We start from the raw sequence: 18364 nt of genomic DNA, 5'->3' as shown, positions 1-18364 counted from the left end.
TTGTGTCATCGGTGCAAGACAAGGTCTGTACTTACAAGGGCTGCCCACAGTCAGGACCCCTGAGACCCAGCTAACTGGTCAGTGCCACAGAGATCTGGCTAAGATTTAGCCCTGCTTTCCTCTCCAGGAATAAACTACACATTGGAATAAAGGGACAGCCCCCACTGTTCTCCAGCCTTTTTCTTATGTGCCACAATGCATGAAAGACAGTTATTCCTTTCAGACCTTTTCCTTCTTCTAATAAAAAGCCTCATTTCCAAGAAGACTGGAGTGCAAATTACCTTCTCTACTCAATTACAAAATCTGATCACTGGCTTTTCTTTTCTCACCACTAATAAAAGCTATTGAAGTAAAGCACCCATCACTCGTCACGGAAAAACAGGCAGTAAGTCACCTTGAGATTAAAATATATACTGCTGCACACTTTTCTTGGGAATATAGAGCAGTAATTGCTTAAGACAATGACAACAGAGACTAGAGGGAACATTGTATTTTTGTGCAACATTTCCAGGGACAATGGGGGAAATCCTCCACTGATTTAAAGCTCTAGGAAGCTGCTACTCTGGCTGATGTAAATTCTCTTGACTTCATTGAGGTCAGTGTCCCAGCTCCTCCAGCTCTCACAGCTTGGGATTTTTCCCTAAATGTGAACCATGATCCAGTCAGTTCAGATGAGTATGACAAGGCATGTGCATTAGATTAGTAATTGATGTTCCAGGCTGCCTGCTGGGATATGCCCTTAGGACAACACAAAAATTTGGCACAGCCTTTGCCACCCACTTAACAGGTTGCAAAATAGGCAAGCAAAGATGAACCAGATCTTCAGGTTGTCTTGCTACCTGTCATGGCTGAATGGCAAATATCAGCTAATTACACCTACAATTTCTGGAAAAAAAAAAAAAAATAGAAAGGGGGATGGGGTCGGGGAGTTTAAAAACAGTAGGAACTGGAATTAAAAAAAGCTTTTCTAGTCTTTATGGTTTTGTAGCAGTTCTGTTGTGATCAAAGAATTGGTGAAGCAAAAGCTGGTCCCAGTGCCGTGCTACTAAAGTTTGAAGGAAAAACCTTAAGACCTTTCCCCTACAGGTAGAAACTAGAGATTCATGATAATACAAAGCAGAAGCCAAGAATAGGTTAGGGGTAAAGTGTTACAATCAGATAATATCTGAAAACTCAATAGAGCATCCTTCAAAGATCAGGTTGTCTTATATTTTAAGTATCTATGGAAACACTTCAGGGGCAGGAAAGCTCAAAGTAAAGGTTGAATGCTTAACCCCTACCTTTAAAACGTTCTATAGGCACCTTATAAAAGCAGACAGAAAATACACACTGGTACTTCTCATGTCATATATGAAGGGAATTTTTTCTTTGTTTTTGATCCAAATTCACAGATTTTTTGCAGGTGTCTTTAAATATGAGGTGTTGCTTGTTTCAGCAATGTGTTACCTTCATTGCATTTTTATGTGCAGAGAACTGTTAGCTTTCAGACCTTACAGATCAGAAATGGGAATGCCTTGGAAAATTCTAACAGCGTTAGCATGGACAAACCTTTAAAAGTTCAGTTTGAAGTCTGAGATCAGCCCTATAGATTCAAATCCAGCCCTCAGACCTTACCATACATTAACCTTGTCACATAATGAATGTTAGAAATGTGCTAACAATTTTACTTTTTATTCTTCACAATAGATTCAGGCTCCCTAGAGAAGACACCCAGCCCCAAGCCTGACAAAGCTCCAAAAGTGTTTGGACAATGCTGTCAGGGCCATGGTATGATTCCTGGGGCTCCTGTGCAAGGCCACGAGTTAGACTCAATGATCCTTATCATCCCTTGCAACTCAGCATATTCCATGGTTCATGACAAGCTTCCCATAGCGCACTTAAAAACAGAAGAGATCAAGAGTGAGATTCAAAGCAGCAATCCATGCTGAATTTCTGTGCAAAAACTCATGTAGTCAGAGTGAAACCATGAAAATATTTATGAATATTTAGCCTTACATTTGTTTCCTTGAACTCTGGGGGCAGTGGTGGGACGTACAGAGAGACAGAAGATAATTTTTTTCCCATGATTGAGGAGGCAGCACTAAAAGAGAGACTTCTGATGGGGACTCTGCTTCAGCCAGCATGATAGTAAAAACCAGTGTCCTTGTTCTGAACACTGGCCCTGACCACCTCTGTAAGGACAAGATCCATTTGCAGGCCTTCATTTTCTGTATTTCTGGTTTTAGGCTTTTGTGTAGGGCGAAAGGCAGCTTAGGCCAGTCTGAGCTGTCACACAGTGCTCCCATTCTGCATCCACAGTGCACCCCATTTGTGGGCCCTTGTTCTGAGAGGGTCAGCTTCTCACCCAATGTCTTCTGAAAGTCACACTCCTTTGGTATTAACCCTTAAAGCAGGGCTGGTGACACCACCTGATCTGTCTTGTGTGTCCACCCTTTGGAAATAGCTGTCTGATACAATGGGCCTTTTCTTCTCGGGGTCCAGTTGCCAGGATGAGAAATGACCAGCACAGGTGGAAACATTAGTGCAGCTTATCCTGACCCTATGAAGGGCTCTGTTCTAAACAGAGGGTGTGGCCAATTTTCTGGGCATGAGAACATCAGCCTCTCTTTGCCCTTTGTCTGGTCTTTGCCAGTTCAGCTTCCCTTTTCCAGTGTGTGTTCCCAGCTCAGGCAGGAGAGGGCTGTTTTTATTTAGTGTGCAAGGCAGAAATGCTTACAGTGAAAAATACCAGTCTGGAGAAGAAAACATACACTCTCCTCTACATCTCCCTTGCATTCTCAGCCCTGCAAAACTCTGAGCTGGCCTCAATCATGTTTGCAATGCATTTTCTCTTTTTTTCTTCCAGCAAAAGATTCTGTTTCCTAATCTATATCACAAGGCAGCTTATTTTGTACAGAAGCTAGAATGGGTTAATTTGTTAATGAGTCTTTCTCTCTCCCTACATTATATATATATATATATATATATATATATACACATTATATATAGAGGGATATACCCCATTCTGCCTTCATTCTGACTGTGAAGGTGAAGTTGAAGTGTTGAAGTAAGGGTATTCTGCCTCTCTTCGTCTTCTGCTGGGAGAGTACACTCATTCCTAAACAAGCAAACTTTGTAGTTGCTTAAAAGTGTATCCTGAGCTTTTTGAAGAATTATCTGCTACACCAGTGATTTGAGGAGCAAGTGGACCAGAGCTGATATTAGCATGTCAAAGAGGTTGCCCCATTTTCACAGTGAAAACTCCAAAGTTTTGTGTTTAATGGTGTGAGACTCCACAGACCCCTGAACTGAATGCTGTTATTCCAGATGTGCATTGTCTCCATAGGAATGCAATTTCACAGTCATCAAACATTCTAAGTTCATCAAGTGCTAATTATAGCAGAGACCATGACAGCAGAATCTTCAAAGCCCTATGGACAGAAAAGCCTATTGATCATACAATTGATTTTTATTCCTTGGTATTGAACGGCAGAGCTGCCTGCTGTTTCTAATCTGGTGGGGGGTTTTTGGGATTGTTTTTGGTTTCTTTGTGTTTTTTTTTTATTTTTTTTTTTTAATTTTCTTTTTTGTTCCTCTACTAGACTAAAGAAACAGTGTACCTTGTCCTGATGCAGGACATTGTTTGAGTGGCATATCAGCTGGAGTATTGTACCCCATTACTGCAGCTCTCCAAAATTCCTCTCCATGTTGTTTTCTCTTTTAAAGAAAGTGTTGCTTTTTCTAGAACTTTCCCTTGGAGCTATAAGTCCAGTGATGATGTCTCTGAGAATGAAATGAGCCAGCCTCTAGCTTCTGGTGTGCTGATGTCATTTACATCAGCTCCATCAGCTTAGTGGGTTTCTGGTGTGGGAGGGGAAGGAGAATTTGGCAGTGTCCTGAGACACAGTCACTGCAGTTTTGGTGTTGCTTGTGGGATTTACTGCATGTGATCTGAATATTGACTCTCCAGGAGCATCGATCAATCACAGTATCCAGCTACTTTTGCAACAGAATATAAGCTGAGAAATGATGTTTGCTCTACTGACTGCCACAGAGCTGTCAGCTTTCTGCCAAGCTCCTGGGGGACAGGCAAAAGTGAACAAGGGGTCCTGCCACTCCTGTAAGCTGCTTCCTCTTGTGACTTGCTATGGCTGATCTCTCCCCTCTTACATTCTTTTCCCCATCCTGTCTCTGGTAGCTGCTGCTTGCAATGGAAAGATAAGCACAGATAGCAGCAAACCTGCCAGCTGAGGAGCTGCATGCTCTCTCTGAGTTCTGTTGTTAATGAACCACGCAGAGCAGGCAACAGGCAGCCCCAGAGGATTCATCAGGGGCTGGTGCCAGATACCTGTTGAAATGATTGGAAAGATTTCCACTGACTTCTGTAAGCTCTGGTTCCGTTCCTAATTGCACCCTCCTGCGTTTCTCAGGGATTTGAATCCAGGAAGCCGTATATGCTGTGCCTGTGTACCCACAGCTCCCTAATGTCCTTTCTGTGCCAGGGCTCTGGAGAAACAGGCTGGATGCCAGCAGCACTTTGGTCTTCTGGGTACATTAGTCATGCACCTCAGGGCCTCAGTTTCCCCATGGGCAAAGATAGAGATAATGACAGTTGCTTCTTGGGAAAACAAAAAAGCCTGAGGACTTCTCATTTGTTGTGGAGAGGAGCTGGTTGCTTCCATGGTCGGTCTGAGTGACCGGGCAGTGAGAAAGGGAGATGAGCAAGATCTAAATGGGTATGTCTGCTCTCAGGGCAGCCACACTGATGAACCTGTGAGAGCCCACCTGTTGTGGCAGCAAGGTCCAGACCCCTGTTGGGTCAGAAGTGGTTAAGTTTAGCTAAACAGTCTCTTTGGTGTGAACAGCCTGTGTTTAGGATGAGATCTGTGAAAGCTGTCAGGATTGACCAAGTATGGCCACATCGAAATCAAGTGCCAAAAAATCAGCTGCATCAGGGAGGAATGTAGACTGCAGCAGACCTTTATGGTAAAGAACATCCTGAATGCACAATCACTCTTTGGTTTAAAGGATGTTTCTGCTAGCTCCTTCTGTCAGCTGTTTTCTTTAAGAATTCAGGAGAAAGAAAGAGAAGACGAAAGGGCATTATGGATGCAAGGGGACAAAGCCATGTTAAGTTTCATTTACAGAGATGAATTGGGAACAGGTGCTTCACATAACTGAGGGCCACCATTCTGTGAGAGAGCCCTTGAGAGTCAAGAGAAAGGAATTGCAAAAAGCAACAGTATATTCAGAAAGATAACTATAATCAAGCCCTTTCTATATCTATTAAGGGGAAAAGACAACAACCACAAATGCAATGGAGACATTAAAATTGACTTTGTAAAAAGCCATTTTTAATATATTTCTTTGTTTCTTTGAAATAATTTCAAACCCGAAGGCAGGAATAATTGAAGCATTTACAGAATATATCAATAATACCTCATTATCCAGCTTTGCTTCAATCCACTGATTTCAATTTTCTTTTGAACAAGCTGCATTTATCAGAGGACTTAGCATATGAATGGGGAGGGGGGGAGAAATGTAAAATGTGTGCTCTAGATTTACATGTCTTAGGATGCCAAATAGCCATCAAAACTAATTGTTTCTAAAATGCTTTATAAACCTTATCTTATGTGTTGACCCTAATCAGTGCAATTAATTTCATAATGAATTCTTTCTACACACACCCAATCTTATTATTATCCTTAGTCTAAATTAATAACATCATGATAATAATTAGTAGATATGAAATTGTCTCTTCACTGCTTCTCATAGCATGTGGGCTTGATAGAAAAGAGCAACGAGGATGACAATTAGAGTAAAACGTCAGCTGTATTGATTGTTGAGCACCTTAACCCTAGCATCTGCAAAAGAGGCTTTATTTAAATCTGAATATCTTTTTATATTCTCCCTCTATTCCTCCTTCTGTTTTATTTCAACGTTTTCCTTCCTGCAAGAGGCAACATCTCCTGCTCAAAGCTCACAACAAAAGCATTGAAGTAGAATTTTAGAGCCTGATTCAAAGAGTGCTGATGCCAGATTTTAAAGCAAATGAGCAATGGGGAGATTTAGGAGAATGTCAGCACCTGGAGAACCATTGATATTCTTCTTGAGGTTTCAGTCTTCCAGAGACCTCAGGGAAGGTGGACAGCTTTCTATTTTGGACTGTGATTTCATGACCTTGTTAAGACAAATTTATTTGAATAGGGTGTTGCTTTCATAGGGCCAGGTCCAATCCTTGCTCTGCCTCACTATTTAACCGTGGGAGTGTGAGAGGGTAGAGGAACTGCCTATTTTTAGAGGAGCATAGGACAGACATGAAACACATCCTTGACCCTTAACCTTAATTGCCTTTACTGAATTAGTGTTACAATCAGTTTCTGAAATAACTCTCCCCCATTCTCTGAAGGTAAAAGTCTCTTTCGATGGGCACAGCTGTAAGATGATGGTCCCTGTCAGCTCACAGCCCTACCTTTAGGCCCAGTGCTGCTACAGCCTTAGAATTTCCACCCTCCTTTATTCAAAGTCACTTTTCCAGCTTCTGCAGTCACAAGAAAACATGGCACACCTGCATTGACAAATTATTGCCTGAAGCCAACAACTTGAAAAGGGACTGAAACAGGACAAGGCAGAAGAAGAATTGCTTCATAATGTTTTATTCATGCACCTGACTGATGATGTATGGGCTACAGCTTTATGATGACTGGAATAAAAGAAAGAAATTTATTGTGTCTTTTGGGGGTTTCTTTTTTGTTTGTTTTGGTTTTTTATTTATTTTTAAAAATGCTAATGATGGAGACTGTGGTTTATTAAGAACAAAAGGAGAGTGTTCTCTGAAACAGAAGATACTAAGTCACTTGGGCTCTTCAGTGCAAGAAGAAGAGCTCAAACCTTAGCTTCTCATTTTGGAAACTGAAGTTGGAAAAGCACATTCCCTTGATGCCATTTCAAAAAGAGACAGCTAACATTAGCCCTGCAAAGGGAGGTATTTTGATGTTTTGCAAAGGAAGCCTGTGACAGAATCACATTGCTGACAGTCGAGATGAAGGCACAGCTATCATGGAAAGGAAGTCCCTTGTGTGTCTCTTTTTTCCCCTAAATCAGCTGTGAACAGCTTTTAAACTATCTTTGTATTTTTGAAACTAGCATCTTGAAGTGCTGCCTCTATCACAAAATCTGCAATTCAGTGTGCAGGCTAAAATGTTCAGCACAAAATGAGGACTTGATATTCAGACAGAGAATGTTTCTTTGTTATTGGCAGTACTAGTGCGAATTCTAGATTGTCAAACCAGATTCACGGTGCTGTGCACACACAGATAGCAGGAAAGATTCAAAAGCTCTCTGCTGTGCACACAGCAAGGGCATATCTGAGATGTAATTGTGACCTGCCTGATGCACCTTTCCTCTAAGAGCTGAGGGCCCACCAGCAACAGAGACACGACATAGACCACAAACTCCAGAGCCTCTAGAATGAGTACTTCTCTAGAGCAAGTGTCACACAAACCATTTCTGATTCACATTTTTTGTCCTGAATTATTTTTTTCAGTCTTCAAAAGTGAAAATAAGATCATAGGTAGCCCAAAATTTACCGCAGACGGTCTTTAAGTACTTCATTAAAAAAACACCAAAAAAGAAATGTTTCCTCAATTCTATTTCTCATGCCAAGAATATTTGGCAAATCCTACTGAAATTTTTGCATTTGTTTTGGAAGAAGAAACAAAGTTAATTTCTGCTGAGTAGAAGTGTCCACAAATTCCTCTCTAATCTGTGAACAGCAGATTCTTTGGCATCCTCACCTCTTCCCTGTGGCACAGCAACCCAGAGTCCAGACCTGCTGGCCCTGTCACAGAAGATGGCAGCAAAACTTGCAGTGGTATCTCTGCTTGTAAAGCCAAATTGATTTCAAGGTATATAATATTCAGCCACAAAATGTGTTCCCTCCTGCATCTCCTGTATTTTTAATAACTCTGCATTCACTCTTGTGTTGTTTGCTCAGCTGAATTAGGCTTTTTATGCTTTTTTTTTTTTTTTTTTCCAGCTATGTTCAGAACACAGAGTTCACACAAGTGAAATTAATACAACACAAAGGGTTACTTCTGGAACTATTGGAGCTATTGGCTGCTATGTAGCAGCCAAAACCCCTTTAGTTCTAATCTATTTTCCTGTCAGGTGAGGTCTGGACATTTTCCAAGGCACATCTTGTATTCTTCAAACAGCAGGGACTGATCTTAGCCTCGCTTTAACTCACTTACTGGCAATAACTCCAACTTTGGCTCCACTACTTGACTTTTGTGTATCAACACTGATTTAAGCAGCCTGAAGGTCTGGTGCTCTCAGGACATATTATAAAGAACTCATGTCCTGACTTAAGGTGCTTAGAATCTCCGATAATTTTAAATAATAGGGCACTTGTGGTCACTGAAAACAGTGGGGTCCACAGAGACGAAATGTTGTGGGAAAATAACCTGTCCATAAGCATTCCTTAAGGCACCTCCAGACACAGAAGCCCCTTGGCAGAGGCTAAGGGGCTGAGGAGTTGTGACCCAGAGCGTGTTTCTGCCTCAGTTCCACTAGAGTGCAGCTTTGCCACAGTCTAAGCTGAGAAAAGCAGCTCAGACCGCCCGCAAATTCCCTCAGCTTGCCCTTATCCCACAGCCACCATCTCACTGAGGTTAGGATGCAGGCCCTGTCAATTTGTACAAACCCATACTAATTTTCAAGCAGGTCTCACACTAAAGAATAAGAAGTCCTGTTAAACGACAGACTTTTTTGTTTGTTTTTGGTCAAATCAGAGGTTTTGATTATACTCTGAAACCTAGATACAGCACTGATTCTACTGGACCTCGAAAAATGCTTTATCTTTGGCATATGCTTAGCTGTGCATGTTTGAATTGACTTTCTACATCAGAGTACCCTTTAATATAAAATATGGAAGAGGTAGAAAATTTGCTAGAATTAGGTAAGGCATGGTCAGCTTTTGAGCCTGCACTGTACAGTAAATTATGTTCACACTTCAACACAGAAGGCACAGCTAAGTTATTATACTGTGTATCTGTTCAGCGAGCTCAGAGAAAATTCCAAAATTAGATTAAACTTTTGAACTTTCTGCAAAGGAAGAAAACAAGAAGTGCTTACGTTCTGATACTTTGAGATGGTTGCTTTACAGATACTGAATAATCAATTAATGAAGTGGTTTTGTCATCTGTCAGAAAAACCCTTGCCTTCCCTCCTCCAAACTATTTCAACAGGAGCATCTTGAGCTGTCTTTTTCACTGAAACCTACTGATATGTGCAGCTGTACTGTTTAGATTATTTCTAAACTTCCTCTCTGAAAAATATATTTTATAACCTAGTCTCCTGTGGCCCGATTCACACCACAGTGAAAGCTGTAGATTCTCCTTCCCTACCTTATTCACTTGGCCCTCCTGCATCCTTTTTATGCAGCACTAAATACTCTGATGAATTCCAGAGGAGCAGACCTGAACAGACATACACTGTACAGTAAACTTGTACAGAATACTTAGCTGGCACCCACAACCGAGACAAACTGTCCAGGAAAATGAAGGGAAAAAAAATTATAACTTCACCTGTTTATCTCAACTGCAGGAATGAATGACTGGTCAAACCACAAAAAAATAAATTTAAACTAAACCTGGCTGATAAGAAACATTAGTTTATTTAAGGTGAGTCATGAGGTCTCAGTTCAATTCACCTAAACCTGTGAGGATATTTAAATAGCTGTAATAAACACTGAAATAACCAGTGTTTTTTGAGTTACAAAAAAAAAAAAAAAAAGCCTTTCATAGAAGCTAGAAATGCTGTGCCTTTAACTAGCTCTAAAATATTGTAGCTTACAAATTCAATGGTTATCAGTGGTTACAAAAGTGCTTAGGGAAATTGTTTTTCCAGCTTCTTCTACTGGGGACGATTAGATTTTGTGCTAGTATTAGCCATACCTATGAAGTAATTTTTTTCTACAGGCACACTTTAAATAACTGGATATTTTGTGAAAGCATTTGGATTGTTCTCACTTGCATCATTGCCTCCTGGTAGATTGTCTTCAGAACAGTTTGGCCTGTGGCCTGCCAGGCACGTGACAGTCAAAGTCCCTTTTTGTATCCCCTAATCCCTGCTCTTTTAAAGATGTGCTTCTTTAGAAGCTATGCCGTGGAGCCACGCTTTCAAAAGCAGCTGTCATCTGCAAAAACTGAGCACAGGATGAATCGAGCTCACTGTTTCATTGAGAGCAGGGCAGGCCCTAGCTGAGCACTTTACAGCATAGCCTGAAATATCCTCGAGCTCCAAAGAACCTTGGACCGGCTCTTCATTATCCAGGAAGCCAGAAACTCTTCCAAAGTATTTCCTGCACCAGGAATGCTGCCTGAGCTGCTCAGAGTTACGTTTGCCTCAAGATAGATACCTCTGCTGGATGTGGCCATTGCTCACCATACCCTCCCAGGAAAACCCAGCCTTAAAGACCGGCAGGAGGAAGAGAGAAATAGCCTGAGGTGTTTGTTCAACAGAATGGATACCTGCCAATTGAAACAGAACACCTGAAAGCAAAATTAATAACTTCTGTAATAAATATTAGCTTTTGTTATGCCTTCTAACAATGTTTTGCCCTCACCAAGAAAGGACTTGTGATTGTGACATTCATGGTACCCCAGACATATTATTGCTGGGTTTAGTTTGTGTACCTAATTAAAGCTGGGATGTCTCATGGCTCACTGCAGCTTTCCATCACATGAAGCCTCTTGACATTATTTATGCAACTGCTAAGTGACGCAGAAACAGATCCAAGGGAGAAGCAGAGAGGAACAAATGGCTGAGGAAAGGTCAGGGTAACACCACGTGGCTGCTTGGCTGATTCCTAGGAATGGGAAGAGAAATTCTGCTCATCTTGAACCCCTCCTTTTCTGTTCTTTGTTAGCAAAATCAGTTTATGGGTTGTGACATTGAGGGCTTAATTTTCCTTTTATTGCTTTTGAGGGCCACAAATACACACAAAGCAGTAAAGAAGAAATATTAATGTAGATGTTCACCGTTAAAGCTGCCAGCAATTGGCTGTCACACAGACAGCATCATTTCTCTTTGTGCTTTATGCTGCAGACACACTCAGATCAGGTTAAGACACTTAAATGTATTCTGTGTGTTTCAGGAACATCTGCTGGCAAATTGTCATCTGAGAACAAATTTGCCAACCCCCATCAGAAGTGTCTGTAGTCTGAGTTTATATCTAGAGCTCAGACATGTAGCAGGAGCTCAGCATTGACTTGAAACTTGTGGGGTTTTGGTCATGGTATACCAGCCTCTGGAATCTGGTATGCAGGAGAAGTTCTGCAGCCTGATCAGTGGAACAGGACAGGTTTTATAAGAGGAGCAATGTAATGGGTGAGCAGGCTTGAAGGAAATATAAGGAAATGCTTTCTAATACAACATGCACCTCATCTGTAGAACTTGTTGCCATTGGATGGATGGTGTGGGTTCTAAGAGCTTACAAAGGTTCCAAAAGTGACTGAATAAATTTAAGAAAAATAGAAAAGCCACTGGAGAGTGCTAATTGCATCACCACATCCCTTATGTCTTGTCATCACAAGCCTTATGTCTTGGATTACTGTAAGCTTTAGTGCACCTGGGAAACACTACTTTGATCTTGCTTTGGGCTTATCCTTGGTACATCTGCTATTGGCCACTCTCTAGAAAAAACCCAAAAAACAAGTAGAGTTTTTTGCATTATGGAGAGGAATAAATTTCACAGATGCTTTTTTTGCAATTAGATCCTTAAAACTAAACAAACACTCATGCCATGATTTAATATCATTTTACATACAGTCAATCGGGAAATTTCCATCTAAACTGCAAAAACTGACTAGTAGCAAGCCCAGGATGATTTATTCCTTTCAACATACTTTCTTTAAAATCAAACATATATAAATATGAAATATTTGCTTTATATCTTGTGAATCCAAAAAATGTTGCAATGACACAGTGATTTTCTGATGTGCAGGAAATTCCACTCAAAATATTCTCCCTGTCCTGAAAGGCTTCTAGGCTGTAGCTGTTTAGCTCTTCAGATCTGTGACTCTTATGCATGTTGGCATGTTTGCTCTAGGTTGATATCGATCAAAGAAAGACTGTGACAAAAGAGTCTTATTTCAAAGAAGTCTATAATGAAAATGTAGATAAAGAAAAAAACTACTCTAAGTGTCTCCAGCTGAGGCCAGAAACTAATTAAATGAGATTTTGAAGGGCAAAGTGAGAGCATAAAAGAAAATGAGGATTGTGAAGGAAAAGAGTTCAGATGAGGTTAGAGATTTTTTGAAAATAAAACAAAACAAAACAACAAAAACCCAAAACAAACAAACAAACAAACAAAACCCCCAAAAACCCCACAATGCATTCAAATCATGCCATGAAGAAAAGGCCAGTGGCCTTGCTGATAGACAGATGGTTTTGTGGGGCAGAGGTGGATCTATATTACACTTCACAGCCCTGACATGACCTAGGCTTACTGACAGCCTTGCTTTCAAATTTCCCAACCACTAAGGCTTTAATTAGGTTCATACTGCCTCTATTCTCTCCTGAGTGTTCATTTCCTCCTATTTACAAAAATGCCACATATCCTGCAATAGTATTATCAAAAGTCTGTGTTCAGTTTTGTTTTAAACCACCAAGAAATCCAGATTCTGATTGTTCATCCCAATTTCTAATCTACACAAGTGCATATTTTTTAGCAGTGAACAGACTTTGGCATGCATGTCTTTTGCAGGACATTAAATAGTTTTTTAGCTGTTGAGTATGATGTTCCTTGGAGTATTAGAAAATGTGTACTGTATAAGCCAAATGAAATTTGAAAACACTGTGCTTAGTTATCCACAAATTTTAAGGTGTTTTCATCTGTGTTGTGCTGTGTTGAGTTGTAAAGGTTCCAAGCCAGAATAGGTCTTCATTGAGCTAAAATATCTTTGATATAATTTGGTTCCTGGATGATGTTTAAACTTTAGCAAGAGCTGTGTAAAGCTGACACTGAGCCCAGATAAATCTGGTGAGTGAGATCTTCCAAAGGTAGCATAAAGGGCTCATGGAATTGTGCTTACTGGTATCAGCTGATATCCACCCACTTTTGTTAGAGCTTGAGAATGCAAAGAAAGAAAGGAAAGTATTGGATCATATGAAACTTAAATGTTTCTTCTTTTGTTCAGAAGCACAAAAATCAGGTTTTGGATACATGGTTAGCCTCCTCCACAACCAGCTGAAATTAATCAGGTTTAAATTAATACTCACTGTGAAACCAAAGAGCCGTGCCTTAAAATGAAAGTAAGGGAAAAAATGTGCTGGGATTTCCCAAGTCAGTCATCTTTGGTGTAGCCTTTCTGTGAATCATGTCAACAGAATTACCACTGACTTCAGTGGAGCAGACCTCTCCATTAGTGCCCAACAGTGACAACCCCTGCTGACCTGAGCAATGGCACACACAACTTGGGCTCCTCCAGCAGGAGTTGTTGGTGCATGTAGCTGTCAGAGTCTTCATCTCCTAGCCTGACAGTCTAGCTTAATTCTTAGAAAGCAACAGAAGAAGAACACTGTCCCCAAGGTGTGAATGAAGTTGTATGGCTCACTGGTATCACCAGGATTCGATCGATGATTTCAAACACATGTGCATGTGTAGAATTTATGGGAGCCAGTCACTTCTTACTTCTGATGAGATAGTGACACTTTTAGGGCTTCCTATACCAGAGGATCAGAAATTCTATGCTCTACTGACTGACATATGTGGGTGGCCACTTCAGCCTTTTATCCAGTAGTTTATGGGGCCTTAAAAGTCTTCAAATGTGCTTATGTTATAGCAATACCCAGAAGGAAGAACTGGCTGCACAAAATATAGTGTAAATCTAGCAAAACCCTTGCCTTGGCATTGCTGGCAATTCCCTTGACAACAAAGCCATTCGTGTTTTGCAGGCAATAAAATCTTGTTGTATTCCCTCCCAGTTCCTTCCTCTTCATCCTGCATGCGCTCGTGAGAAAATGACCCGTTTCTCCTGCCAAGATGTCCCTGTCACTCTGTTTTGGGGGAAATGCAGAATTGATTTTTGTTTCCAGATTTACCACCCTATTTTCTATAGCATGTTCCTGTTAAGACTCTCTGGCCAAGCCTCTGAAGGACTTCACGGTACAGGAGTTCTGTGCACCTGGATGCTGTGCAGAGTGAACGGGCTGGTTCGGAGCTGCACGGTTTGCTGCCATGATCAAAAGTGTCACCAAGGGGTAAAGCACTTGACAGGGCACAGCACACATGCCTTCTACTCCTTGCTGTAAGGATGAGAGGGGAGCTTGGTAAAGATTCTTACTTTTAACCCATCTGTAAGACAAGTACTTTTGCTGTGAAGAGCATTGACATCTCCTCCTGGAAAGAGCTAGGTATTAGTATTAAATAAGGCTTAAAGCCTTCGTCTCTTTCTTGTTTCCAGTTGCTTGAGCAGTAATATGTTCATCTGATGGGAAACTCACCTGTGGTTTTCCCATATGAAACTTAATATTAAGTTCTCCTTGGTGGATTCATAAAACATTCCTCATAATCCCCATTTATTTCAAGCCGTTTTGCAGCTCTGAATAGCACAGCGCCTCATAAGGAATGTTTCCTTTCATTCAAAAACCATTTGCATTTTATTTGTGCCTCAGAGGAAGAACAATCCGAGCTGATTACAATCCACAGACACTGTACGTAATGAAAAATTAATTGCATCAATCTTTTTGCTGTACTGGTCTTAACAACTCATTTCCAACCGGTCATTTCTCCACCTGCTCACCGGGGCCCAGGCAGCTGAAGCAAGCCCATCTGTGACACTGACTGAATACCAATGAAGCCAAGGTCACCTAAAGCCAAGCCAGTGGGAGAACAGCACCCAGAAAAAGACGTCACTTTTGGACCAGCAGCAATCACGGTGTGATCGAAGCCGAGCGCGTAACTGGAACACAAATCTTAGCGAAAGCACGCCGACAAACACACCCCTGCAGAAGGAAAGTTGCAAAGGAGAAGGAAGGATGCGTTGAAATGAGAACAACAAACAGAAGTAGTTCTGGCTGCCTTCATCAGAGCTGTCACTTGGCAAGCATTGATGGTGGTTGTAAATCAAGATTTGCATGCTGGCTCCAATGCTAGTGATTTGTTCTGCCAGGTAAAGCGCTCTTGCTGAATGCATATTTATCAGGACATGGTTTCTGCTTTCTGCAGTCAAAGTTGCTAAAATACAAAGGAAAAGTATCCATTAAAAATCCATACTTTACAAAGCAAGAAGAAAAAGCAGGGGGTGTGTGGGCAGGAATGACACCTGCTGCCTGCCTGCATCAATAACCCTGCAAAGCAGTAATTTTTATCCCCTGGTTGCACTGAAAATGTTCTTTGGGTGCAATTCAGTGCAAGCCATAGGTAAAATATTTCATGTGCAGGAAGTATTCCATGCTGAACTGTGAAAAATTACCAGAAGTGGCAAAGGAGTGTAATTTCTTGATATTGGTTGAAACTGTTTCAGTATTTCAAATTCTCTTTTGACTTGATCAGAGCCCTCAGATAGGTGTATGGGATGGCTGAATTTCAGCCATCTTGTGGAGAGTTTAGTCATCATCCACTGCCTGAGGAAATGGTTATTTTTATATTTCACCACAGTTTCAGATTATTTTAGGAGGAGAAGTGTGTAGCAGAGTAGTCAGAAGGGTCTCAGCCAGGTGGGACAAGTAGGACACAGGGATTACTTGGATGATTAGGAGAAGATGTATTGCTAATACAGTATCTAAATATTGATAATGCAGTAACTAAATAACAACTAATCGATTACAGGTTTACAGTCTTAGGCCTTGCAGAAATCACAATTAAAAAGCAGCAAAGCACCTATGGGGCTATTTTAGGATTTTATCTCTGTATTTGTCCAGCTCTTAGTGCTTTTACTCGCAGCCTGGAGAGACCACTCCATCCCATTGGCCCATCAGGTTTTTATACCCTTTTGCAGACCAGTGTGCACCCAAGTCAATCACAAACATCTCGACTCCCCCACCTCTGGAAGCATTAATTATGTGAACATAATTAATACACACCTTATAATACAAATACCAGAATATCTTTTGTTTCACTCACATGGTGTCCCATATTGCTCCAGTCAGTTTTTCCATTTCTGCATAGATGTATGCACTTTCTCCAAAGTAAACAAACCTGTGTTTTTGAAGGAAGTTATTTTATCTATTTTATCTATTGGGATCCCATTGGGTTTATCTATTGGGGATCTAATGTAATATGTAGGAACTTTAAAAAGAATACAAGGCAACATTTAAAAAATATGTTGTGTTTCCCCACGTAGCAGAATTTAAATTGAATTTTTTTAATTGATTGTAATCATTACTTTTAATTTTCCTCTAGAAAGTGCTTGCTACAGTTCAATAGTGGAGGGAAGAAACAGCTGGTCTGTGCATTTGTGGGAGAGCAGCATTTAATAAGGTAATATGTTCATTTTCTAGGTGTCAGGAATTATGAATTTATGCCAGGTCAAATTAATGCACATGTTTTCACACAGCACAGTGAAGAGCTCCATAAGCAAGCACTGTGGTGTTTAGGATGCTTGTGAAACATCTACTTCTGGAATGAGAGCCTCTGTGTTATGGAGATTGTTATGGAGATACAGCCTTTTAGAACAGAAGTGACAGGTCACATTTAACTCACACCTCAGTATTCCCCCCAAATAACCAAAACAAGGCTGCTGGCTGTAAAAAATGTGACTGGTGCACAAGCCCCGGGCTCCTATCATTCTCCTGCTACAAAGTGCCCCATAGCATTTCAGTAATATGAATAAAAACTAATTTTCCCTCTTCTGCCAAGATAGCAGTATGATATTGTGTTTGTAGTGCAGATAAAAAACAGACATCAAACTCTATTAAACTTTGGGCTAGACTTTTTTTTTTTTTGCTTCTTCCCATAACCAAATAGTAAATATTGACTGAAGTAAGTTTATCAATATTTATTTTGAGGGAAAATAAATCTTCCTGTTTGCTAAACTATAAAGCAAACTTTGCCAGGGAAAGAGATGACTCAAATGGTAAATTTCCGAATAATAATCTCAGTGGCTTTCAGCAAACAGAGGACATAAGAAGGGAAAGATCCACTAGGGAACATTCAAAGCTGACTTCCAGAGGTAACCAGGTGTTAATTCCAGACGGGTGCCCAGAAACTTTGGCTTTTAGGCACAGTGCCATTTTAGAACTGTTCCGTGAACTTCTCCGTTTAGAAGGTGATGATGCACTTGTGCCTGTAGAGAGACAGGAACTGCATGGTTTGGGCACCTACTGCCCAGACAGGACCAAGGAGATGCCTTGGGTGCAGGGTATGATGCCATCTAGAAGATATTTACTTCATGGGCCAAGCACAAGGAAAACACAGGCTTGGGAGGGAAAGGGAAAACGGGGAAGGCAGAACTTATGTGGGCAGTGAAAATAATTTACTTCTCAGCCTAGGGAGATCACAGAGAGACAAAGAGGTGTGAGACAAGAATAGAAATCGCTAGGCAGTCTGCACAGCTGTAAGTGGGGAGAAAGCAACTGACCTTATTCAGCTGATGAGATGTGAGCCAGTGCTCCAGCCAGCACAGGAGGGAAGGGATGTCCCTGGTCCTGAGGGCACCCTGACAGCAGAATGAGCAGAGCAGGCACAGCGGTGGAGGGACACAGTCCTGTGCAATGTGCTCAATGTGCTCTGGGATGACCCTTCTTGAGCAGGGAAGTTGGAGCAGATGACCCACTGCAATCCCTTCCATCCTGACCCATTCTGTGATATGAGCTCTTTGGCCTGGCCTGGCACACTACAATCTGCAAGCAGGAGGTTCACAAAACCGGCCAAGGCTGTCATTTCAGCTCTTGTATTCTATTCTTTCCTTCTCAGCTCTTCTCTTTATCTCGTTGCCTGTGCACAAAGTCTTTGTGGATCTATACATATCTGGGAAAGGTCTGAGTCAGCCCTGGATTTGCTGACCCTTGGCTAAAGGAAGAAAGTTGTGGCACTGAACTAGATGCAAGTGGTGCCTTGTGCTTACTGAGGCTGGACCAGGACTTTGCTATCACTTGTTTTTCGAGGCTCTATCCAAGAGAAGAACAGCTTTCCCCCTTTCTCCCACCCTCTCACTAGAAAATCACATACATGGGTAGAGATTGACTTCTTTCTCCTTACTCCTCTACCCCTTTCACTGGGAGGGAGAGAAATGGATTGTCTTGAGACCTATAAATGAGGAGTTCTGCCAACATGATTTAATACTGACTGTATAAAGTGTCAATTATTAAACCTTCCACACCCAGTGATAAGGAAAGGAGGAGATGGATTATCAGCTCAGTGACACACTGGAGAATATGC

At 41.2% G+C, this 18364-nt stretch overlaps 1 long non-coding RNA gene across 3 annotated transcripts in view; it reads left to right on the top strand.

Annotated features, from left to right (window-relative positions):
- LOC107203261 overlaps positions 1 to 18364 on the top strand; it is a 39253-nt gene that overhangs the window by 7383 nt on the left and 13506 nt on the right. For all 3 annotated transcript variants that reach the window (XR_001521095.3, XR_004497044.1, XR_001521094.2), the window contains one exon: positions 16388 to 16465. This is a non-coding gene — a long non-coding RNA (uncharacterized LOC107203261). The remainder of the gene's footprint in view (positions 1 to 16387; positions 16466 to 18364) is intronic.

The sequence above is a fragment of the Parus major genome, chromosome 4, assembly GCF_001522545.3.
Source record: "Parus major isolate Abel chromosome 4, Parus_major1.1, whole genome shotgun sequence".
Lineage (NCBI taxonomy): Eukaryota > Metazoa > Chordata > Aves > Passeriformes > Paridae > Parus > Parus major.
Note: the sequence above shows the minus strand (reverse complement) of the source record. Positions and strands in the feature narration are given on the sequence as shown.